Raw genomic sequence first — 25,888 nt, 5'->3', positions numbered from 1 at the left:
TGAAACAGTCACTAGAGCCATTGATGAGGGCAAGGCAGTCCATACAGCCTACCTGGACTTGGCTAAAGCCTTCGACACAATACCCCACTTGGGGATCATAGAAAAGCTAAACAGCTTAAAAGTAAATCCATATGTCACAAGATGGGTTGCAAACTGGCTAAAGAACAGAACCCATAAAGTCAAGATTGCGGGAGCCATGTCAGACTCAAAGCCAGTCACAAATGGTGTCCCACAGGGCTCTGCCCTGGGACCCCTCTTGTTCGGCATTTACTTCTCAGATGTGAAAGCAAACATGGGAGGGTTGTGGCTGACAAAGTTCGCAGATGACTGCAAACTAGGCGCCATAGTCGATACACCAGCTGACACATACATCCTACAGAAAGGCCTCACCGAAACGGACAACTGGTGCCGGAATCACGGCCTTAAACTGAATGCCAAGAAATGTATAGTCATCCCCTTTGGGAAAAAGAAAATACCCACAAATTATCACATAGACAGTAACCCACTGAGTACCGAAAAAGTAATCAGAGACCTGGGGACCCAAGTTGATAGTGACCTCCCATTTGACACCCACATTGCCAAAGTGGTTAGAAAGACTTTCTACCTTGCCCACCTTATCATGAAGGGGTTCACATCCAGATCAAAGGAGGTCATCGTGCCCCTGTACTCCTCCCTTATCAGGCCCATGATTGAGTACAATGCCCCATTTGGTATGTACCTCACTCGGCACTTACAACAGCTGGAGAGATCCCAGAAGTACCTCGCCAAGAGGATCAAGGGTTTCCAACATATGTCATATGCTGCCAGGCTAAAGAAACTCCAGCTCTATTCAGTAGCATACCGCCTGCTCAGAGGTGATCTGTGCCTGACATACAAGGCAATGTCCTACCAGGAATTGATGGACATGCTCCACCTCAAAAAATCAAAATCCATAAGAACCACGAGAGCCAAAGATTTAAACCTCAGTACAAACATGAATAGAACACACTGGAGGGACAGATTCATAACTCAGAGGCTTCCCATACTCTGGAACAAAATCCCAGTCCATGTTAGGCAGAGCCCCTTACTGACTCTCTTCAAGAGAAATCTTGACGAGTGGATGGGAGATTGTAGGTTTACCCTGGGGGTCACCCCTGTATCGCTACTTAACAGAGGCACAGTAAACTAATTTTAATAAGTAAGGGGGTCTTCAATGTGTCACTACTAGACAAAGGCACAGTATTCTAAATTTATTCTATACACCTTAGTACCACTACATGGGGTGGCGAAAGCCACATCTCTAGGGCTAGGCTTGCAAATGCCTCAGGGTAGATAGCCTAGTACTAAACTATGAAACTATGAAACTGGAGTTCAGTTTGCGATGTAGCTGTGCAGATTATAGTAGAATCATCTGCATATTGTATGCAGGTAATATTTGGGATAGCTGACTGCAGGTCATTAATAAAGATAGAAAATAGAAGGGGGCCTAGGATAGAGCCTTGAGGAACACCTAAAGAGATAGGAAGGAGATTAGATAGTGAACTTTTCCAGAGTACTGCCTGCTGACGGTTTTCTAGGTACAATGTAAACCAAGTTAAGGAAGGAGGGTCAAGTGAGAGAGATTTTAGTATGTGCAGAAGAAGTTTATGATTAACCATGTCGAAAGCTTTAGATAAGTCAATGAAGACTGAAGATGATAGATTATTATTGTTGCAGTTACAGTTGGTGGAGTTTGTAAAGGAGAGTAAAGCAGTGGTGGTGCTGTGGGAAGGGTTGAATCCATGCTGACAGTTAGCAAGTAGGTTGTTATGGAGAAGGTGGTTAAGTAGTTGTTTATGGATACATTTTTCCATGCTTTTAGCTATAGGTGATAGAAGTGCTATGGGGCAAAAGTTAGAGAAGTCATTGGAGTTCTCCCCTTAGTGTATTGGGATGATATGAGATATCTTCCAGATGGAAGGGAAAATTCCTTTGTTTATAGATCTATTTATCAGAATAGAAATGGGATAGGCAATGGCTTTAGCTCCTCTTTGCAGGAATTCTGCAGGAAGTTTGTCTGCGGAGGGAGTGGTAGGTTTTAGTTTTTGGAGCAGTGATGAGATAAAGGAAGTAGAAACTGGTTGTAAGTGAAGGGAGGGAGGTGGATTTGAAGTAGGTAAGAGTAGCTTAGAGGTGTCGGGAGATAGGTGACTAGAAAGAGTTTGGATAGTATTAGTGAAGAAAGAATTAAAGTCATTAGCTGTTTGTGTGGGATTCTCTGGGTTAGAGTCTTGAGGGTTAGGTGTAATAGAATGGCCTGAGGATAGAAGATTATTAATACTGGCCCAGAATTTTTTAGGTTCCTTTTTGGAGGTTTGTTGTAATTGAAGGTAATAGTTCTTTTTGTCTGTCAGGATGGCTTTTTTTGTACTGTTTCTAAGCTCTCTGAAGTTTTGGAGGTCAGTTAGATTCTTAGTGGTATGCCATTTAGCCCAGGATTTGTTTCGGAGAATGATTTCTTGCATAGTATTATTGGTCAGCCAGGGTGCTGCTTTAGCTTTGGTTCTGATGGAACCACTTGGGGCATGGTGGTCCAGGATAGATAAGAATGTGGAATTGAAGTATTGTACTGCTTCATTAAGGGGGAGGTATTTTAGTGGGGACCAATTACATTGTTTTAATTCAGCTTGAAAATGTTCAGAGTTAAATTGCTTTTTTGAACGTAATGTTCTATAAGTGGTAGGTAAAATTAGGTTGGTTTTATGTCTAATGACATAAGTTTGTGAATGGTCGCTTAGATCATCTGGAAGGGTACCTGATTGGTAGGTTTGTTGGGGAGTATTAGTAAGAATCCAGTCTAAGGTGGTTTCATTGTTGCTGGTTTTATTAGTTCTGGTAGGGCTATTAATGAGTTGTGTAAAGCCATATAGGTTTATATGGGAGGTGGGGTTTGTACTATTACAGGAATTCCAATCAATATTGAAGTTGCCTAGAACTAACGTTTCTTGAGGGAGGTTGGTGGAGAGCAAACTAAGGATAAATTCTAGAGTATTAATGTTATTTCCTGGAGGAAGATATACGCAAATGATATTTGTGGCTTTACTAGTGTTGACTTGAAGTTTGGAGCTGATTACTTCGGCATTATTATCTAGGGGAAGATTCAAATTTATAGTACTAATTTGTAATTGTGCTTTGTGGAGAATTGCTACTCCTCCCTTTTTGGCTGTGCGGTCAAGTACAATGATATTATACCTGGGTGGGGTAATTTCATTGTCTTTAATGGTAGGTTTTAGCCATGTTTCAGATAAACATAAGATGTCAAATTTGTGGAGTTCTAGAAGGGCATGGACTTGAGTAATTTTATTACAAATGCTTCGTATATTGAGATGAGCTATAGAGAGAGAGAATTGGTAGGTGTGGTAGATGATAGAGAAGTAGCTTTTGTTTTTTGTAGCCATTGGTATTGGTGTGGTGTGGGCCAGGGTTAGGATGAATATCCTCATCCAACAGTGAGTGGAGGAGTTTAAAATATTTAGGCTGGAGAGGTTTATAGAAGCAGTCAATTAGTTTTCTAGATTTTTGGTTGCTTAACTTAAAGTGTGCTAGTCTGTGGTATTTGGCTAGTAGGTACTAGGGTTTAGTAGTGAGATTTAAGAAGGTTGGAGAGAAAGGTGATGTATGTGTAGATGTGTGTATGGAGGGAAAGGCAAGAGTAGAGTAAAGTGGGTGTTCATAGGAGGTTAAGAGATAAGTAGTTAGAAGAGGAGGTAAAAGTGATAAGCAGATAAGTAGTTGAGGTTGTGAAGGGATGAATGATGTACGCATTTTAATGATTGGGGAGGTGAGACAGAGGATGAGAGGTAGATTGTAAGTACAGATGAGAAGTAGTAATGTAACTTTAAGTAATAGAGGAGGAGGTAGGTTAGTTAATTAGTGGGTGTGATGTGAACTAAAAGTGGTTGGGCCAGTTAATGATGAGATTTGTCTGATTGAAGTGGATAGGATGGGGGTGTGTCTACTAGTGGTATAAATGTAGGAGTACTGGGGCGGGTGGGAATTGGGGGCACGATAGGGGAGCGGAGTGAGCTGGAAGGGCGAACAAAGCGGGTAGTGACAAGAGAGGAGAGTGTCGAGGAAGACAATCAGCAAAATATCAGAAATTCAGCAGGTAAGTCTGCGAGCGGAAGGATGTAGACGCAGATTCAGAGGCTAGTAGAAAGAAGGTTGGGATGCTAGAGGAGAGGAAGCTTATAAGGATGCCTGGTACAAGGAAAGAAGGTATATAGGTGAGACTGAGAAAGCTAGGAACAGAGTAATGGAAACTGGGAACAGGGTCAAGAAGGTAAGGGATTTAGAAATAGGGTAGGAATTACAGTGCAAAAAGCTATGATTAAGACGGCTCCTAGTGGCCTGACACTATGAAGTAATGGAGAGATCCCCTGCTAGATTTGATAGTCTGAAGGGAAGTAAGGATGAACAAGACAGAGAAGGAAGAGGAGTAAGAAGAAGCTTAGATAAAATACAAGACAGAAAAGTAAGGCTGATGAGAGGGTTTGGCTGCTGGCAAACCTGCCTGAGAGGCTTGGTTATCCTAGCAAGAGTCTTAACATTCGTTAAGTATTGTCAATACATACTTTCACTGTCTTTACAAAAGGAAAGTGTCTCTTTGGGAGCTGTTAGGTTTTTTCTTTACTTTGTCCTATTGTTCAATGGCGTCCAGCTGGGAAATAGCAGGTGTTCCGAGCAGAGACAGACTGGAACACAGTGCTAGTAATATATATATATATATATATATATATATAGAGAGAGAGAGAGAGAGAGAAAAGGTAGTAAGACAGACAGTACAAAAAATAGAGAGCCGGTATGAATGTTTCACAAGCACAGTTACAGTAAACAACAATACTTTGTAGTAGTCTTGAACCTCTACAACTCATATAGTATCAGATACTGCTATAAATTCAGAGCAATATATAACTTAATCAGTAGACTAAATTCAGATAAAAGGAGCTGTAATAATAACAAGGGAAAAATCCTTTAGTTAACAAACAAATAGTTTTAATATATCAGTAATATTGTATAGTTTCAAGTATCCCTTATAAGTCACTATACTTTAGGGTTAATACTGTGGAGGACTTAGAAAGGATTCGGATACTGTTTTAAATTCAGGGCAATGCCTAACTTAAACAGTAAAAATGGGTTCAGAAATAAAGGAACTGTAGAATAACTATAGAAAAAAAATCCCTTAGTTGACAGACAATGCTATTCAGTGTATCACTATTAAGTATTGGTTACAAATATCCCTTATGCATCACAGTAGTATAGGGTTAATACTATGCAGGACTTAGAGAGGGTGCAGAACATGTTAGAAAGTTCAGCAGTAAGAGAGCCGCTTGATTGCAGTCCACTATGCACATCATTTAGACGGCTGAGCAGTTTACAAAAACATTCCTTGTACCCAAGATTATTAAGGCTAGGAATGTACAGGGCCAAAAGATATGGAGCTAGGTGCCCGTTACTCAATAAATAAATGAATTCTGCTCACGGAAAATGGTTAATTTAAACATCACAATGATTAGAAGGAAAGAAGCTTTAAAACCAACAAGAGATAGGTAGTACTGATTAAGAGGAGGTGACTATTAGTGGCTAAAGAAAGTTCAGCTTAGAATGTGGAGGGTTACAGTAGCAAGCTCCGGGGCCATTAGATACAAACCAGGCAGGCACCTCGTATCAATGAATGGTAAGGTATGAAGAGTAATTGGCGTACTAAAATGGGTAGTGACACTCTTTCCTGGTTAGTACACTGATCATATAAATCAGATTAAAAGCATTCATGAAGCTATAAAGCTTTAATTCCAGTTCAGCACGGAATGCAGCTACTGTGTAAATCTAAGCGTCTTTGTGCCAAATAATACGAGCTATAATTATCAAGAACTTATAAACACTGTGTCATTAGATATTATTTATGCAAAGGAACTGATATAATCCTAATACATAAAGCACACGATATCAGGGCTTCTAAGTAAAGGACAGCCCTACATGCAATAGTAATCTAATAGTGTTTCTTTATGAACCTTTTCAAAGTTTTCAACCTTGTTCAATAAGTTTGTGTTTTGCTGAAGGAAAATGAGGGAAGCTGCAGCTTCTGCTGTGTTATGTCCAGCTCTGAAACAGCTTTCACCTTCGCTCTCTCTCATTCTCTGCTGTATGTAACAGCTTTCACCTTCGCTCACTCTCATTCTCTGCTGTGTTATATCCAGCTCTGTAACAGCTTTCATCTTAGCTCTCTCTCATTCTCTGCTGTATGTCCAGCTCTGTAACGGCTTTCACCTTTGCTCTCCCTCAGTCTCTGCTGTATGTAACAGCTTTCACCTTCGCTCTCTCTCATTCTCTGCTGTGTTATGTCCAGCTCTGTAACAGCTTTCATCTTTGCTCTCTCTCATTCTCTGCTGTATGTCCAGCTCTGTAACGGCTTTCACCTTTGCTCTCTCTCATTCTCTGCTGTGTTATGTCCAGCTCTGTAACAGCTTTCACCTTCTCTCTTTCATTCTCTCTCTTTCATTATATTTTCTTCTCCTGGGCCAGTAATTACTTCACCTATTGGTGAAGTATTTATAGTATCTGCACATAAATCATCTGTCTTATCAGTTAAACAATTTATAACCACTATTATAGAATAAAGGTCTTTTTTGCTGCCTAAGCCATTGTATAGTGCTTTCATTGTTGACTACTTTCCAGTATTCATGGCTGCAGCAGAGAGCTACTCAGATGAAATCTCATGCCATTTTTAAATGAAAATTGTCAAGTTTCTACAAGAAGTCAGAAAATGACAGCCCCTCCCCCAGTCCTTTGGGTGATCTGTCCCAGGTGATTCTTTTCAATTTATTTTGCAAAATATCAGAAGTTTTTTTTTTATACTGCTTAATTCCAGCTCCTCTGTTTACACTTTATAGACCCATGACAGTGACCTAGCTGGAAAGGTTCTATGAATGAAATACCAACCTAACTGGCAGAAATGGATATAAATGCAATCTAATCGGTGTAACCAGTTGAACCCAGAAGAAAAGAAGGTCATTATTATCCTTTCACCATCAGTGAGAACACATATAGCCTCTCATTAGAAGAATGCTGAGCAACCTAATACTAAAACTCTAATAAATATATAAAAGTGCATGCTAAGATAATACTTGATTGTTATGATCTGACTCTATTTCCCTTTGCTATTGGTGCAACTGCTAGTGCAAGTTCTGGGTTCAAATACCCATGCTATAACATGTTGCTATCCATTATCACAGTTGACTGATTGATCATTAATAATATAAAGGATTATGATCAGGTTGCCGATCATAGCCTGCGTATTATGTGTTTGAGACACAGATGCCAAAAAACTAGCTCAAGTGGTGAATCTTGCCATCCATGTCGCGAACACATAATAAAGGGGTATAATCAGAGACCTGATCATAATTCTTTCTAGTACATGGAACTTTATCTGCTCCATGTACTACTAGTTACAGAAAAAAAAGCAATGCTAAATGTTTTGCTGGCTTCAAAGCTGTAAAGCACTTCATGAGTGCTGTCAGAAAGACAGTGTAGCACAGTCCTGTATGTTTACACTCGCCTTGCATGCCTCTCAAATGTCCAGATTTTCTGAGAATAACCAGATTTTTGTGTAATATGTTTGATCTACTACTCATAAAATCTTAGCTTTTCAGACAAATCTCTGAGGATTAAAGTTACTAAATAATAACATACATTTGAGTTTCAAGCTTCATATTTTTCCAAAAATGCAGGGAAACACACACACACACACACACACACACACACACACATCCTGTTATTCTAGCTACTTTCAAAGTTTAAAGCAAGTTAGAGACACACATTACAGTTATGGACAGCAGGCAGACACAAATCTGTTTTTTATTCTACCGCTGTCATTTGCTGGTTAATACTGGCAGATTTGACTGCCTAGAGTGAGATCCTACCTTCACAAGTTAAGCAAGGGGTGCTTAACGTTTGTTAAGATCATTTTTGTGCTATAGTAGCACCTAACTGATTTGTCTTTTTCCAAATATCGGAGCATAATCACTATGCTCCATGCGCTATAATAATATTACGTGCTTGTGGTAACTTTGTAAACAATTATTGTTGCTGCTTTTCTAAAGTTACTGATATATATATATATATATATATATACATATATATATATATATATATATATATATATATATACACACATATATATATATATATATATATATACATACATATATATATATATATATATATATATATACATACATATATACACATATATATATATATATATATATATATATATATATACATACATATATATATATATATATATATATATATATATATATATATATATATATATATATATATAGATAGATAGATCTAGGACTCTCCATTGAACACACATTTTACCGAAACGTAAATGGACAAGCTCAAATTTGCGAAAGTGCATTTTATCGAAAATGCATTTTCGCCAGGTGTTAAGTAAGCAAACAGTTGTTTGCATGTAGGTTTAGTTGTATATCAACATGTGGCATAGATTGTACAACTAAACAAACTGTTACTTAGATCGTGGTACAGTGGGGATAAGGGAATATTCCCTTTTTCCCACTGTAGTGCAAACTCAAAGTGAGAATATTAAAGTAGGGGGGCATAGATGTGAGCAGTCTTTTATTTTTTAATATTTCGGGTTGTTTTTTTTTTTTTATTGCAAAAGTGCATTTTTGATAAATGCACTTTCGAGAAAGTGTGTTCTGTGGTTTATGTTTTGGTGAAACGTGTTCGATGGAGAGTCCTAGATCCATACACACACACACACACACACACACACACACACACACACACACACACACACACACACATGCACACACACACACACGTCGTTGTTCATCTTCTGTTGCCTGTTCAGGTGCCTAACCAAGTTCCTATGGATTAAATCTTAAGGGTTGTCAGTGGCCAAAACAGAATGAGTAGGTAAGCTTGGTCCATTCATATCCAGTACTGCATTGCAATCTTTGGTTATATTCATGCCAAGGTTTGTTAGATAATGATTACCTTAAAAGCATGATTCATAAAATATATTGCAAGTGACAGCACCTATAGTCAGGAATTTGGACAAGTATAAGTAACTTAAGTATAGTAATAGCATCTTCAGAGTGCTGGGTCTCAGTGCTTTCCACTCTTTCAACCCCACCACTGAAACTGACTTTGTTGTTAGAAGGGACTTGTCAGCATTTGTAAGAAGCCAAATTAAATCTAGACTCAGAAGGCAAGAAAATGATTTTGAGCTACTCCATAGCCTAGTTACTGTGACTAAAAAAATTTACCACATTATAGTCACATAGCATAGCTCTTACTTGTTACCAGCAACCCAGAGGCATAGTTGAACAAAATGGGGTCCCTCGCAAATGACCTAATACTATTTCCCTGGAGGACTTCAACTTTCCTTCTCTTTACTGGGAAACTTATATGATTGCTGCAAATAAATATGCAAAATGCTTCCTAGAGTCCATAAATGCTAGCTCTTTATAGGTTCATAGGTTCATAGGTTGATACTAGGCTATCTGCCTTAGGGCATTTATAAGCCTAGCCAGAGTGTGTTTGGCTTTCACCACCCCTTGGAATGAGTATACTGTGCCCATTTTAAGGTTTAGTTTACTGTACCTCTGTCTAGCAGTGACACAGAAGTGACCCCCAGGGTAAACCTACAATCTCCCATCCACTCGCCAAGATTTCTCTTGAAGAGAGTCAGTGAGGGGCTCTGCCTAACATAGACTGGGATTTTATTCCAGAGTGAAGGGAGCCTCTGGGTTATGAATCTGTCCCTCCAGCATGTCCTATTTATTTCTGTGCTGAGGTTCAAATCTCTCGCTCGCATAGCTCTGGTGGATTTGGATTTTCTGAGGTGGAGCATGTCCATTAATTCCAGGTTGGACATGGCCTTGTACGTCAGGCATAGATTGCCTCTGCGTAGGCGGTATGCTACTGAGTAGAGCTGGAGTTTCTTTAGCTGGGCAGCATATGGAATATGCTTGAGTCCCTTGATCCTCTTGGTGAGGTGCTTTTGGGGTCTTTCCAATTGCTGCAGGTGTCGGGTAAGGTACATCCCAAATGGGGCATTGTACTGAATTATGGGCCTGATGAGGGAAGAGTAGAGGGGCACAATGACCTCTCCCGATCTAGATGTGAATCCCTTCATGATAAGGTGGGCAATATAGAAGGTCTTTCTAACCACTTTGGCAATGTGAGTGTCAAACGAGAGGTTACTGTTAACTTGGGTCCTTAGGTCCCTAATTACTTCTTCCGTACTTAATGGATTACCACCTATGTGGTAATTTGTGGGCACTTTGTTTTTCCCAAAGGGTATGACTATACACTTTTTGGCATTTAGTTTAAGGCCATGGCTCTGGCACCAGTTTTCCATTTCTATGAGACCTTTTTGAAGGATGCTTGTGTCCACTGGAGAATCAATTATGGCACCCAGTTTGCAGTCATCTGCGAACTTGGTCAGCCACAATCCTCCCATGTTAGCCTGTACCTCAGAAAAATAAATACCGAACAAGAGAGGTCCCAGGACCGAGCCCTGTGGGACACCACTTGTGACTGGTTTAGAGTCTGACATGGCTCCAGCAGTTCTGACCTTGTGGGTTCTGTCCTTGAGCCAGTTTGCAACCCATCTTATGACATAGGGGTTTATATTTAAGCTGGAGAGCTTGTCTATGATGCCCGAGTGGGGTATTGTGTCGAAGGCTTTGGCAAGGTCAAGGTAGGCTGTGTGAACTACCTTACCCTCATCAGTGGCCTTGGTGACTGTTTCAAAGAAGTCGACCAGGTTCAAGAGGCAGGATCTGCCCTTAACAAAGCCGAACTGGGTAGGATCCAGTGTCTGTAGGTCCCCAATGTCTTTGTTTATGAGTTTCATAATGATCCTCTCCATAGCTTTGCAGACCAGGCTCGTCAAGCTTATAGGGTGCTAGTTTCCAGGGTCCATAGAAGCACCTCCTTTGTGGAGTGGGACCACTGTTGCTGTACTCCATTCTTTGGGTACATATCCTGTAGTAAGGCTGAGATTAAACATCTGCCTTATGTGTGGGTTTAGCTCTTCTTGGAGTTCATGTAGCACTTATGTGTGGGTTTATCTCTTCTTGGAGTTCATGTAGCACGCAACCCGGGACACCGTCTGGTCCCATTGATGCTGTGTTTTTAGCTTTGGAGAGGGCGGCTCTCACCTGGGCATCTGAGATGTCAGGGAGGCAACACTCTGCTGGGATAGATATATGTCCCTTTGGGGGTGAGGGGGGAGAAAAATTTGCACTGAACCTGTCTGCTAGTATGTTGGCAATGTCTGTGGGTTCAGTGTATTTTTTGTCATTTTGGACTAACTCTGAGCATATCTGGGAGTTTCCACTCAGGTTTCTCACATAACTAAAGAAAGCCTTGTGATTATCTTTAGTGTCTTGTGCAATTTTTCTCTCAAAGTTGGCCTTGGATGATTTTATGAGTGATCGTAGTTTTTTGCTAGTACTGATCAGAGATACCTTCCCTTTTAGGGATTTTGCTCTATCATGTAGTAGCTTCCTCCTTCTGTTGTATAGCTTATTAATGGCTTGGGTCCACCAGACAGGACGCCTGCCTTTGGGGGAAGGGGTCTTGGTTTTATTTGGGATTGCATGATCCATGCATTCCTGTAGGTGTCCATAGAATGCGTTTGTAAAGGATTCAGCAGAGTGGGCTGTGGTTTCCACTGGCCCGGGGGCCTTGAAGGATTCCACTTCGGTCTTAAAGTAAGAAGTCAGTCAGCTTTTGTTATTCACTGTGGTCTTCTGTGCTGGGGTGGGGGTGTGGGGTGGATGTGGATTTCCAGGAGATTAATTTATGGTCCGATCTTACCAAAGAGGGGTATAAGGTCCATGTTCAGGTATGGATGTTTGTGATGATCAGTTCATGTTTGTGATGATCAGGTCTTGTGGGAGAGATGACTAGTTGTTCCATAGCATTTGAGTTTATGAATTCTAGGAACCTTTGGACTAGGGTATTGGGGCTTGAGTAATGCTCCCAGTCTATGTTTGGGTAGTTGAAGTCCACCAATATGATGGTGTTTGGAGAGACCTTTCTCAGTGTCTTTAGGAAGGCTGGAGTGGGGTTCCTGAGTTTGAGAGGGTGGTCTGTAGCATACTACAAACTGGAGGGCAGTTTTGCCCACTGTTGCCCACTGTTGCATGGATGGTCTCTGGATGCTTGCATTGTTACTTGGAGGTGGAGGTGTGGGTATCCTTAATGAATATGGATACTCACCTCCTTTGTGGTTTGTGGTTTGTCCAAGTTCTGGGGCATGATATGAGGTATAACCTGGTAGTGCTGGGGTGCTCTCGGGAGCCTTGAACCAGGTTTCTGTCACTGCACAGACATCGATGTTCTCCATACTGAGGAGGGCTTCGAGAGCGTGCATCTTGAGTCTAACTAGTTTACAACCCAGCTAGATAGAGGATCAAAAATATTGGATCTTGTCCTCACCTCATAAATCCAACCATCATTTAGTAATATTCACTTTAATGGTACAATCTGATACCTTCAAATCCTTCTATCTTTAGAGATTATTTTAAGCAAATCTATCAAAGCTAGCTGATAATCTGATGAAATGTATTGACCTCTCTCCCCTCAATGACTCCATCTCACAAACTTCTACATTTGCAGGCAGTGTCTATGCTTACATAAAAGAAGGAATATAGGCAGCAGTCTCCTCAGACACAAATATCATGCCAAGTTCAGGAGTAAACCCCTAGTGTGGAACTCCAGTATAAACAAACTACAATAAGGGGAAGGCATTTAAGAATAAACTTAATACCCAACCTTTAAAAGTGAAGTCAGAAAAATTAAGAAAGAAATCAGTAGAAAAATCAGATCTTCTAAAAATAAATAAAACCAGAACATTGTCTCCTTTATTAAGAACATCCAAAAATATTTTTTCAACTAAGTCAGAAGTCATAGAAGCAAACCTAATAATCCAGTGAGCTATTACATGACGAGAACACATACTCATCCTCCGAAGGCAGAGCCCACATATTCACAGGTAACTTTAGCTCAAACTTTACACTCTTATCCCCTCCTAATCCACTCATCCCTCTCCAGATTAGCATTCTCACATACAGTTCACTTCAGACCAAGTCCTGATAGCTCTGTCCAATGCCAAGAACACTTGGTCCATGATTACCGGCAATGCATCAGGCTGCCTACTTGTCAGAACCAAGCATAGCCTTATAGACTTGCTACTAAATCCTTTCCATCTCAGTCCTTCCATTGGATTAATGCTGGATGTATTGTGAAATGTTGTAGTCATCCCACCCTAAAAGAGTGAAGCTACCAGTGACCCTGGATAGTGTAGGCTTTTAAGCCTCACCATCCTTTTATTTAAATTACAAAAGTGCATCATTATGGGAATTATTAACAAGGACATCAGCAGTCTACAGTCCCTTGACTCAAACCAGTTTGGGTTTGTTAAAGGTAGATCCTGGTTTCTGAACTTGGTGGACTTCTTTGAAGAAATCACTAATGCAATGGATGCATGTAGGTTTGTTCAAACTGCTTGCATTGACCTGGCCAAGTTTTTTGATACAGTCCTACATTCTGGCATTATCAAAATATAAAGAAAATAAATGTAACCCTCTGTTGCCCCCTGGATAGCAAACCAGCTTACAGACAGAACTAAATCTATAAGTGTAGCAGGCATGCTTTTATCAAAAAGGTTATTTTAAGTGTTGTTCTTACAGATCTGTCCTAGTTCCACTTTTCTTTGGTATTTATTTCTTAGGTGCCAGGTGCCAAGGCCAATGCAAAGGACATATGAATGACAAAGTTTGCAGATGGCTGTAAAGAGATTCTCCAAGAAGGCCTAATACACACAAAACAAATTTGCCAAGACCTTAGCCTTAAGCTAAATGTCAAGAAATGTAGCACTCTGTCCTTGGCAAACATAAGCATGCATGCACCCTTCACATAGATGATACACCTTTGAAAACTGACAGAGATATTATTGGCATTTCATTAACAGTGAGCTATCATTTGATCACTATGTATCAACAATCTTTAAAAATCCTTTTATCTAGCCACATTGATTGCCTGGGGTATATCTTCTTTGTCAAGACATTGATTACCAGGGGTATATCTTCTTTGCCAAGAGGAGTTATCATCCCACTGCAGTCTCTCCCTCATCAGACCCATAATAGAATATAATGTTGCTTTTGATATGTACTGGCCTAAATATATGAGTCAGCTCAAAAGAGCAGACTGATTTCTCACTAAAAAAATCAACGATGTGTCTTCCTTCTACTAGACAGCCCACCTTAAAGCACCTCCCTTCTTCTCAGTTCCCTACAGACTGTTTGGGGGGGGGGGGCTCTGCCTAGTCTACAAAGTCTTGAGGGATCTAGCCATCTGTGATCTCCCACACATGTATAAAATAAGCAACATCTAAAACACCCACTCAAAAGAAATGTTTCAACTGCAGCATAAACTGGAGTTGCCAAAGAGATAGATCTCTCTCAAAAAATCTCATTCTTATGGAATATACATCCCTTAGATGCAAAGCAGAGTACCTCTATGACTATATTTAAGCACAGCCTGAACAAATTAATAGGAAACCTTAATTTCACTCCTGATCTGTCCCTCAAATCCTCATTGAAAGGGCATGAAATTAAGTAGCAGTTATTTGTACTGTAGAATTCTGAAGAGCTGGGATCTTCAGGCTAGATTACAAATGATCTACCCAATAAAACAACCTAGTATTACCGATGAATCTATGACTAGTATATTATTTTTCTATCTATTTAATTGTTTCATTAAATATTGTGGTCTGTGTATCTCTGTAGTTATTTATTTTTCTATTTAATAGTTTCATAGAATACTGTGGTCTCTCTGCCTCTGCAGTTAGTGGAGGCTATTGTGTTTCACTTCATTGATATTCAGTGTTAAACACTTAGCCTAGAGGGTTTCTCTGTATTTATAAGTGCTAGTCACATATCTTTGAATTTATTACTGCTCAATATCTGAGTTGTTTGGCTTCTGCTACATGCCTACAATCAACTGCATTACTAGCTGAGTTAAGTACAAACTTGCAGTGTTTAAGACTGTACTGCATTTTATTTTTCTGTCTATTTTATTGTTTTATTGAATATTGTGGTCAGTGCCTCTCTGTAGTTATCTATGTTTATATTTAATTGTTTCACAGAATACTGTGGTCTCTCTCTGTCTCTGCAGTTAGTTTCCCACTCACACTCCCTGTTCTTGTTGTGGTATTAATCTTGGTGGCTTTGGAACTGACCGCCCCTCCTGTAAATTTGTGTTTGAACACTCCTCCTGGGTCTATCTCATTTGCTCACTCAACCGAGTACAGTGAGATCATATTTTGACTTCAGATACTCCTACCAGTCCCATCTGTTCAGCTCTATTCTAGTCTAGTGTCACTACCTCATTCTACCTAACACAGAGAGAACATTTATGAAGGGCAAGCAGCTTAGGTCCTTCATTTTGAATTATCTTCTGTTTCTTCTCTCTCCCTTTCCACTTTCCAAAAAAAAAATTCTAAGCTTGTTTCCTGCCTTTCCTGTCACTAGTCTAGTTCAGATACAGATTTGCTATATCCAGGACTGTTTGTAAGCTTCTGAGCCCCCAAAGCCTTTCTGTGTTGGAGGGAAGCAGCCATCTAGCTTATCAGAGGGAGTGGTAAGCACTGGGTAGCCTATCTACTACGAGTGGTTTCTGGCCCAGAAATTGTAGTTTATTGGCCTTTTGGGAAGTTTTTTTCCATCTCTTTCACCTTTCTGGTTTTAAAGCCCACATTTGCGCTTCTTTCCCACCTTTCCTGTAACTAGTCTAGTCCAGATACAGATTTGCTGTATCCGGGACTGTTTGTAAGCTTCTGAGCCCCCCAATCTTTTCTGTGTTGGAGGGAAGCATTCTAGCTTATCAGTGGGAGTGGTAAGCACTAGGTAGCCTATCTACCACAAGATCCAGGTACAGATTCTTAGTTTTAGCACTTGAATTTGCTTATTCATTCTCAGCACTTGTTCAGAACTTGTTGCTAGCACTAAATAAGCTACAAATTACTACAGCACTCAATCTTCCTCTTTACCTAGAGGAAAACAGTTTTTGTACTTACTTTCCTCACTTGCTTAGAGAAAAATGGCTCTTATACTCACTTTCCTCACTTGTCTAGAGGAAAGTAATTTTTTTTATTCAGGCATGTCCAAGGGTCATCTCCCATTGTTCTTTCCTGTCTGTTCGATGAATCTGGGCATCTTGGGACAATGTAGCAATTGCCTCATGTACACAGACAACCCACTCCTCCTACCATCCAACACCACAACCTGTGAGAGATGCACTTATCTAGCCAAACTGGAGGTAAAGCTCCCTGCAACCAAGACTGAACTTGACAGTCAAGAGGAGAAGGTAAACACTTGCACCACACCACACTCATCACATAGTCCCACTAAACCTACACCACCAAAATCCACACATAGAAACAGAAAAACATTTGCAGAGGCTCTCAATAATAATATGCTCAAGCAACAGAGACCTCCAAAGCAAACTCCACCCCCCGACACAACCCAAATGACACATAGCCCACAGACTCAGTGTGCCAATAAACCACAGCCAATAAGGCAAAACAATGTACCCAACACACTAGTCATAGGTGACTCTATAGTCAAGCACACTGATGTCCCACTCACCAGGCTAAACAAAGCGAAGGTTACTGTCAGCTGCCTGTCAGGTGCCAGGATCCCCCACTTAACCCACGCACTCAGGTCACTCCACAACAAGTACAAATATGACTCTGTCATTGTCCATGTTGATGTGAATGACCTGAGACATACCTCCCTGGACTACATGAAAAGAGACATGGAAGAGCTCTCCGATCTTGTAGCCGAGGCAGGTATGACCCTAGCCCTGAGTAGCATCCTGCCATCACCCAGAATGATACCACAGTACAAGGACAAAATGATTGACTTCAACAATTGGCTAAGCCTCCGGTGTCATTCTGTGGGGATCCAGTATCTGTCTGACTGGGACCAAAGGGGTGACAGATCACAAAGTTTTGCCAGAGATGGCCTTCACCTGTCATCCCTGGGATTCTGGATACTGGCTAAGGGTCTTGCCACCCCTATAGTGCCTTTTTTAGGCAAGGTTCAAATGACAAATTCTCCACCATAACAGGAACAGGCAAGCAAAAACTGAGGGTAATACTACTCAATGCTAGAAGTCTAAATCTCAAAATGCGCTCACTCAAGACACTCCTTAAAATGGAGAACATTGATATCTATGCAGTGACTGAGACCTGGTTCAAGGGTCTAGAGAGTACCCCTGCATTACGAGGTTATAACTCATACCAGACTTTTCGGCCATCTAACCTGGACCAAAACAACAAAGGTGAAGGTGTGTCCATATTCATTAATGATATCCACACCTCCAGGTTAGTTGCACAGCATAATGCATCCAAGGTTATCCAAGTGCAACTAACTCTGGGCAAAACTGCTATCCAAATTGTAGCTTGCTACAGATCCCCCACCATGCCCCAGGATTTCCACTCCTCTTTTCTTGATATACTGGAAAATATTATGGTTCAACCAAACACCCTAATAATGGGCAATTTCAACTACCCCACCATTAACTGGGAAAACTACTCATGTACCAACTCCTTCGCACAATGTTTTCTGGAGTTCATAAAGTCCAATGCCCTGGATCAGCTTATCCACACCGCCAGCAGGGGCAACAATATCCTAGACCTAGTCATTACCAACATGAATGACTGGTGTTTCACACCTGAAGTCAACTCCTCATTTGATAGATCTGACCATAAGCTAATCACGCTAGATATCTGCATCCTGCCCCCACCCACCATTAAGGAAACCACGGTAAAAAAAAATTTCCAAAGCCAACGTCATGCTTCTTAAGACAGAAGTGGCAAACTTTATGACACTCATGCAGATGGACAATACAGTTACGACTGCTGAATCCTACACAAATGCACTCTATAAACACTTGCATGACTGCATGGATCGTGCTATCCCAAACAGAACCAAGATGCTATCTTCCAAAAAAAGGAAGCCAATCTGGTGGTCCCCTGCCATAAACAAACTCTACAACAGAAGGAAGAAACTGTTGCAAAAGAGAGCACAATCCCATGATTGGAGGAGCTCCCTGGTCAGCCTCAGTAAGACGCTGAGATCCCTTATAAGATCCTTCAAAGCTAGCTACAAAAACAAAATCACCTCTGATTCTAAGGGCAACCACAAAGCATTCTATAGCTATGTCAAGAATCTCAATGGCAACACCCATATCTGTTCTGAGTTACACAATGGCACAAAAATTACAGAACCAACTGATATTGTCAACACCCTAGCAGATAGGTTCAGTGCTAACTTTACCCCCCTCTCACCCCCTAAAGGGCCTATATCAATACAGAAAGAATAAAGAGTCCTTGTAATCACCTTTATGCAGGTAAAAGCAGCACTCTAAAACCAAAAACACAACATCCATGGGAATGGACAACATCCCAGGCTGCGTTTTACACTAACATTAGAACGAACCTGCTCCCCACCTAAGCACCATGTTCAATTATAGTCTAACATCAGGGTTTGTGCCTACTGAATGGTACACAGCAACAGTTATCCCACTCCACAAAGGGGAGCCACCACTGATCCTGGGAACTATCGCCCTATTAGCCTGAGGAGCCTGGTCTGCAAGGCCATGGAATGTATCATCATGGAACTCGTTAAACAAAGACATTGGTAACCTCCAAACTCTGGACCCCATCCAGTTCGGGTTTGTGAAAGGAAGATCATACCTTCTGAACCTGATTGACTTCTTTGAGGCAGTCACCAAAGCTATAGATGAGGGTAAGGTGGTTCACACAGCCTATCTTGACCTCGCCAAGGCTTTCAACAACATCTCCCATTCTGGAATTATAGCTAAACTCACTAAACTAGGTATAAATCCCTACATCACAAGATGGGTTGCCAACTGGCTCACTGACAGAACTCACACTGCAAAAGTTGCAGACTCCAATTCTGACTTCAAACCAGTGACAAGTGGAGTACCGCAGGGTGCAGTCCTGGGACCTCTCCTGTTTGGTATCTACTTCTCTGAAGTACAAGCTAACACAGAAGGCCTCTGGCTAATGATTTCACAGATGACTGCAAACTAGGAGCCATAGTCGAGTCCCCAAATGATGTGGACATCCTACAGAAGGGCCTCACTGAGACAGATGCCTGGTGTCAGAGCCATGGCCTCAAGCTCAATGCCAAAACATGCATTGTCATCCCCTTTGGTAAAAACTCTGTACCCATAAGCTACCACATAAATGGCTGACTACTTAATGCCGAATGTGTGATAAGAGACCTTGGGACCCAGGTGGACAGTAGTCCCTCCTTTGATAATCACATTGCCACAGTAGTCAGGAAATCCTTCTATGTGGCACACCTCATCACAAAAGGATTCTCATCCAGGAAAAAAGAAGAAGTCATTGTTCCCCTCTACTCAGCACTCATTAGACCCATTATAGAGTACAACGCCTCTTGTACCTCACAAGACATCTGCAGCAGCTGGAAAGGCCACAGAAGTACCTTACTGTGATGACCACGCCCTGGCCCAGCAATCAAGGAGCCTCAATCCTTACCACTAACACCAGGGAGGGCATCTCATATAAGAGGAAAGATAAACAAATACACACAGTAAATTATTCTTTCCCTTAAGTGCACTCAGAGATCACAGTCAGTCTGGGGCTGATTGCTCCCTTGCTCTCCAGGTCCCCAGTAAGACTCTCCACTGGCACAGCTATAGTGTCCAGATCTCAGCCTAGCTGGCAAGCTAACCTCCATTACCCTCTCTGTCCCACTAGTGCTTCGTATTTCTGCCCAGGTAGCTGACACACCACACACACTTTGAGATAAATATTTATACAACTTCACAGACACTCCTGGGAAAGGCTGACACAGATTCTCCAGCTGTGCCCCTTTACCCAGACTATACGGTAGTAATCTCTGCCACCACCAGCTAATACTTATCAGCTAACTAAAGGCCCTTAAAAGAGTATCCAATTATTACTGTGCAATATTATTATCCAATTGGTAATGTGACTATTCATTCTAAGGCTTATTGGAAGGGCTTATTACAATAAACTCTATAAATATGCAATGTATTCTAGAGCTTTCTTATCTCTACACAAACCAACCACAGGTAAATGTTTTTAAAATATTTAATAATAAATAATTAAAACACAAGACGATACTACTACACCACAGTGATATCTAAGAGTTCAGAGATCATACAGAAACTTAAAACAATGCAGTAGGAAAGTTCTGATATAACAGAAAAACACTTGTCTAACTTTCTTCTATGTTCCTAGCTCTTACTACAAGAAAATATACTTCTAAGATACTACTTACATAAGACAACAGGCAGAGTGCTGATAAGTGGGATATCAAGATCAAAATGCTTGCAGTCTCTCTCTGAACAATAGTTTTTAAACTCACTAACAAACAGATCTGCTAGGGCCCTCCCAGATTACATCATTTTGACACTTAGGTTTTCCCAGTATACATATTACATCATTTTGACACTTAGTCCGGAGTTCCCATGCCAAAAGGCCACATTATTTAGCAAGCTAACACCTCCTCAGGAAACTACAACAATAAAAGACATTTCACATGTACACTCTAGCAATTATCCCTTAAGTTAAGACAATAATAATTTTCTTGGCTGGCAAAAGCCAGAGTACCATTTGACTAGGTTTATAGAGGCCCTAGGGCCAATAGCCTAGTACCTACCTATGAACCTATGAATAGAAGGAATGTGTGCAGCTGGCCACTTTGTACCACTATTTAGATCAAAAGGTATACAAGACATAATTTTAACTTCAAAAGAACAGATGTGAAATGCTTGGCTTAGTTTTCTTTACAGCAGATGGCAATGTTGCTACAACCTTGAAATTCACATTTTCCAGTGTTTTCTTTCATTTAAGAATCAAGGCTATATTTTTACATTTATATTTACAAATGATAAAATTATGTAACAAATTCTATTTGACTAGGCTATTAGCCTTCGCCCATCTTCCCCCAATCTTTACACTCACAAAGAGGATTACTGGCCTCAAACAGATGCCCTACACTGACCGTCTCAAAAAACTCCAGCTTTACTCTGTAGCGTATCACCTACTCTGAGGAGATCTGTGCCTAACAGAGCTATGTTAAACCCAGAGCTGTTGGACATGCTACACCTAAAGAAATCCCAATCACTCTAAGCTACACACTCTAGGGACCTAAATCTTGTCACCACAATAAACAGGACGTGCTGGAGGGATAGATTCCTGTCCCAGAGACTTCCTATACTCTGGAACAAGCTACCCATCTATGTCAAGCAAAGTTCCTCATTAGCACTCTTCAAGAAAATTCTTGATGAGTGGATGGGAAATAGGAAATACACCCCGGGGATCCCTTCTGTGGCTCTGCTCAACAGGTGCACAGGAAATTAACTTTCTTATGTGGTGTAAGCCAGGGAACCTTGCTGGCTTGGCTTACTTAGGCCCTTGGGCCGATAGCCTACTACCTACCTATGAACCTATGAAGCTATGACAACTTTTGCTCAATTTTAGCACTACCTTCACCAATATCCATGCAGCATATTCAAATGGTACTTCTATGATAGGGACTGGGAACAAAGATCTTTTATATCCAAAATGGGGTGCAGTTTTCTGATATTATAGACAAGGAGCATAAACATTCTATATCTCTTCAATTATGGCTGGTCAGTAAAATCTGACTAATACTGTTGTCGTAATTTTGTCTATCCTCTGGTGATCTCATAACACAACTATGAACTAGTTTAATTTCAAGTGTCCTGTGATATTTTATCAGTAGTAACTGATGCAAAAGTTGTTATATTTCATTACTTACTTTATATATTACCTCAAAAGAGGAGCAGGAAGTAATGTGAATATCATCTTCAACTGTCTCCCTCTACAAACTTAGTTTTGTTTTTTTCTGGCTCTGCTTTAAGTACCATGTTTTCATTTTGCCTTTTTAAGCTTTATGTGGCTCATTTATATGTCCATCAGCTCAAGACTGAGTTTTTCATCCTTAGGATGATAGGTTAAAATGAGTTCCCAACTGCTTGAATTGATGGTAGCTCAGGTGGATATAATAGGTCCCATCTCACTTATTTAAAAAAATAGGTAAATTACCCTGGTGCCCTGGCAAAGTTTCCTATAATCAAATATAAATGCCACCTCAGGACTGACCTGCTCAACAAAAATAAATAAATAAAATAACACAAATAAATCAGTAATCTCCTTCAAGACAGAAGATGTAATTTCTTCCCCTAAAAATATTGACAATGCATTTTTTATGTCTTCCTCTGCAAATTGTAGTTCTAAACAGAAATCACGTTCTGCATTACTTTCTTGAAGCACAGGTCTCTAAGTGGTCTAATTTCTTTTAGACTGCTTTTCTACTATCTTAATATGAGTGAACTTAATTCTCTCACTTCCTTTTCCTTCAATTATGTTGAGCTTTCACTGTTATGTGTATCTCAAAATAAAATGCATCACTTTCTATTGGTTCTTAGATTCCTACTGCTTTAAGTCCATTTTCACTGTCATTCTCTGTCTTACACTAAAATAAAGTCTCAGGGCATTCTACTGTTTATCTCACTTTATGCACTCACTTTGTTCTGAGGGTCCTCACTGAAGTGTCTTTCTTGTTCTATGTATACTTTAGTTTATTTGCTAGCAACTCTTGTAAGTCTCTGTGCTAAGCTCAGTCTTGTACTGATTTTTACTTCAGAATTTTATCAGGCCACCTTCCGTTCCTAAATTGAAATCTCTCACAGATTTGGGATTCTGTTGCTCCCTCATTGGGATGGGATATGCTTCTAATAGCAAGGAGGATCATTTTTACTGCATAATCACAAGCAAATCTTTGCTCTCTTTGTATTTTCTATGACAACTCCCTGCTCCCGTATTTTCAGTAATGCTTTAAAATTAGGATGGAATTTTCCTAATATTAAACAATGCATTAAACCAGGGGTCAGGGTTACAGTAACAACATGCAACAGCTTTCTCAGAACTCTCCAAACTTCTAGGTATGCAAAAAGATACTCTTGTCTGTCAACGTGAATGCATATTACCTCTAATTTTTAATTATTATTGACTTTCTGCTTAGACATATGGGACAAATTAGCAAGGAAATCATGCTTCCAGATCCTAACAAAATCTTTTTTATGTATAAAAACAAATACATTCTAGTAGCTAGTTTGCAATACAATGACACAGGTAAAATTTATGTTATCCTGGCTGTAGTTCTGTCATACTCCATAGGTTCAACTTTATTATAAGCCCAGTATTAGCAGCACAAAACTGAGCAATGTGACTGCTCCCCTTCTTAACACAAATTAACACATTAGTTGATGATTTTTTATTTCACAGAAAAAGGTACTTTCTTAGTGCATTGTTAACTTTAAAAGCAGATAGGTAATTTTAAAATTTTAGTTAATTGATAAGTGCTGTAATAAAGTTGTTAGTGTACTAGTATTCTAGATCATTCTACTAGTATTCTAGATCATTCTATACTACAGGTTTTCCTAATTTATTTTCGCAAAGCTCTTTTTAAACATATTTACTGCTAAAATATCTGATATTTTGCTTTGCTATTTTTATCTGGTTGAGGCCAAAGGTTTAAAGATGTTTTAAGTCATGCATCTGTGTCCTTACTGGTTTATCGCATCTATGTTCGGCTACTGAATTTAAAAAAAAAGTGAAACATGAAACATCAAAAACTAAACAACAAACAAGACAATCGGTGAACTAAAACATCATCGAATACACAACATCGAATGGTCATAGTCAGCCAACATCACACACACAACCAAGCAAGGTGAGGGGCTGTGCCCCCCACACCCTCCCTCACTATATATACCAACTCCGAGAACGCACTACAGTGGAGAAAAGGGAAAATTTAAAAGGTTTCCCTTCAGTTACCTTAATCATGTTACTTCCTCGTTGTTTGCCATCTATGGCCATTTGATGTTTTATTCAATGCTGCTTTAGTTTTCTGATTGTCCTGTTCACTCTTTTCAGTTCGGTGTTTCATGGTTTGCTGTTTTTCAAATTTGGTAGCTGAACATAGACCCAGCATATCTACATTAAAAGTCCAGTTGTAAAATTTTATGGCTTGTGCTTTAGGGATTATACAAGTTCTGACTAATATTTCTTTCTTGGGTTTTTCCTAGTCCAGTCAGTGCTTCAGCTATAAGCTGAAATGGCAGAATTCTTGACCATTCTACTTAGCTCCAGTTATCTCTGTTGGAAATGCATTCACATGTCACTAAATAAGATTGTTTCCTGAGTATTGTCTTGTTCTTTTATTATTTATTATTAAATATAATTAAACCTATCTTTGTGGTTGATATTTGTGAGACATATTTAAGCTCTTATAGTACTTGCATATGTGTTTAGTACATTCCTAAATAGCCTTGCATATATATATATATATATATATATATATATATATATATATATATATACATATATATATATATATATATATGTGTGTGTGTGTGTGTGTGTGTGTAAAAATTGGACAGAGTGTGGGTGTGCAGTGGGGGGCAACATAGACTTTTGTTTTTTTGTTTGAGTTTTTGGAAAATCGAATACCCCCACAAACAGCATGAGTAACACACAGAAACATACACATGAACATAAATATGTACACACGTGCAGTGACATATTTTATTTGTTTATGTATGTGTACAAATAAACATCTTTGTATCTGTGTTTTAACATAAACACATTATTTACTCATATATTTCTCTACTGTTTATTTCAGTCTCCCACATGCTTTCTTTATAAGATTGTTGAGAAAATAATATTACTGCATAATAGGACAGGAAAAATATTATGTTTAGACATTCCTACCTAGGTCTCATTTTCTACCTTTCAAATACTGGACAATTGGCTATAAAGCATTAAAAATAATAATTTAGTAATAGCAAACATGGTACTTAGCTGCTGGATTACAAATTGCATTATGCCTTAGTAAATTGGATTCATGCCATATGAATTTGGAGCATGTATTCATTACCAATATACAAAATGCATTTACTGTCAGGACCGTTTCTACTATATTCTGTATAATTAATATCTTCCAAAATTTTCAAAATATAAATCATAAAAACATACTGTGCCAAACTGTATAAAATATTTATCATCATCATTAGCATGTTGTTTGCAGCATTTTAGAGCATAAGCTAAAAATATATGTTTAAAATGTTACCTCTAAGCTTAAAAAAATTAAGGCAAAACATATTCTGTATTTTTTGCATAAGATATTCTTATTTTGTTTTCTTTTTCTGAGTTGATGTTTATGTATTTGAAGATTAAATGACTGTATGAATTCAAAACAAAAGCAATGGCTTGATAATATCAGAATCAGAATACTGAAATGTGCCTTTTGTAAGGAAGTTTACATCTATTACAGTATAGGCAGCACTTCAAGAAATGCAAAGAGAGTGGGTGTCAAGCAAATGTTATTTTCATATCTGTGTTCCAGTTTTAACATTAATATTAGTACTGTGGGGTTGCAGACCAAATTATTTCAGTCTCGGTGTTCTGGAATGACACTAGCACACTATCAAATTACATTAGCTTTCTGCTGGGAAATTTTAATAGCTTTCCATGGTGCTTTATGTATCTATTAATTGTTTGTATTTTTAATCATAATTTTATTAAAGTATTTGCCTTTGAACATACCACATTCATTCTTATACAGCATCAGCCTTTAATATGCAAGCAATGTTTTCTGAAATGTAATTGTGAAATGTTTTGCAGTGTTATGAATATGAAAGTTATTAC

This window comes from Protopterus annectens, chromosome 15.part0 (assembly GCF_019279795.1).
Source record: "Protopterus annectens isolate FY-2018-M chromosome 15.part0, PAN1.0, whole genome shotgun sequence".
Taxonomy (NCBI): Eukaryota; Metazoa; Chordata; order Ceratodontiformes; family Protopteridae; genus Protopterus; species Protopterus annectens.
Note: the sequence above shows the minus strand (reverse complement) of the source record.